The following is a 615-nucleotide window of genomic DNA, read 5'->3' as shown; positions in this document are numbered from 1 at the left end:
CAAATCTTATCCATCATCTTCTCAACAACAGACAGAGAATTCTGAGCAGAGCACCTCTAACTTAGCAAACTTAGTCTCTGATCTGTCTAAGGCCACTTTAAGTTTCATGAGTGAAACAAGGTCCTCCATTAGAAATCTGGAGGCACAAGTGGGCCAGCTGAGTAAGAAAGTCACTGAAACTCCTTCTAGTACTCTCCCAAGCAATACTGAAGAGAATCCAAAAAGAGAGTGCAAGGCCATAGACATAATCAACATGGCCGAACCTAGGGAGGAAGGAGAGGATGTGAATCCCAATGAGGAAGACCTCATGGGACGTCTCTCAAGCAAGAAGGAGCTCCCTATTGAGGACCCAAAGGGATCTGAAAGTCACATAGAGACCATAGAGATCCCATTAAACCTCCTTCTGCCATTCATGAGCTCTGAAGACTATTCTTCCTCTGAAGAGGATGAAAATATAACTGGAGAGCAAGTTGCTCAATATCTAAGAGCCATCATGAAGCTGAATGCCAAATTGTTTGGTAATGAGACTTGGGAAGGTGAACCTCCCTTGCTCATTAGTGAACTAGATACATGGGTTTAGCAAACTTTACCTCAAAAGAGACAAGATCCTGGCAA

Source organism: Arachis duranensis, chromosome 9 (genome assembly GCF_000817695.3).
Source record: "Arachis duranensis cultivar V14167 chromosome 9, aradu.V14167.gnm2.J7QH, whole genome shotgun sequence".
NCBI classification, from domain to species: Eukaryota; Viridiplantae; Streptophyta; class Magnoliopsida; order Fabales; family Fabaceae; genus Arachis; species Arachis duranensis.
Note: the sequence above shows the minus strand (reverse complement) of the source record.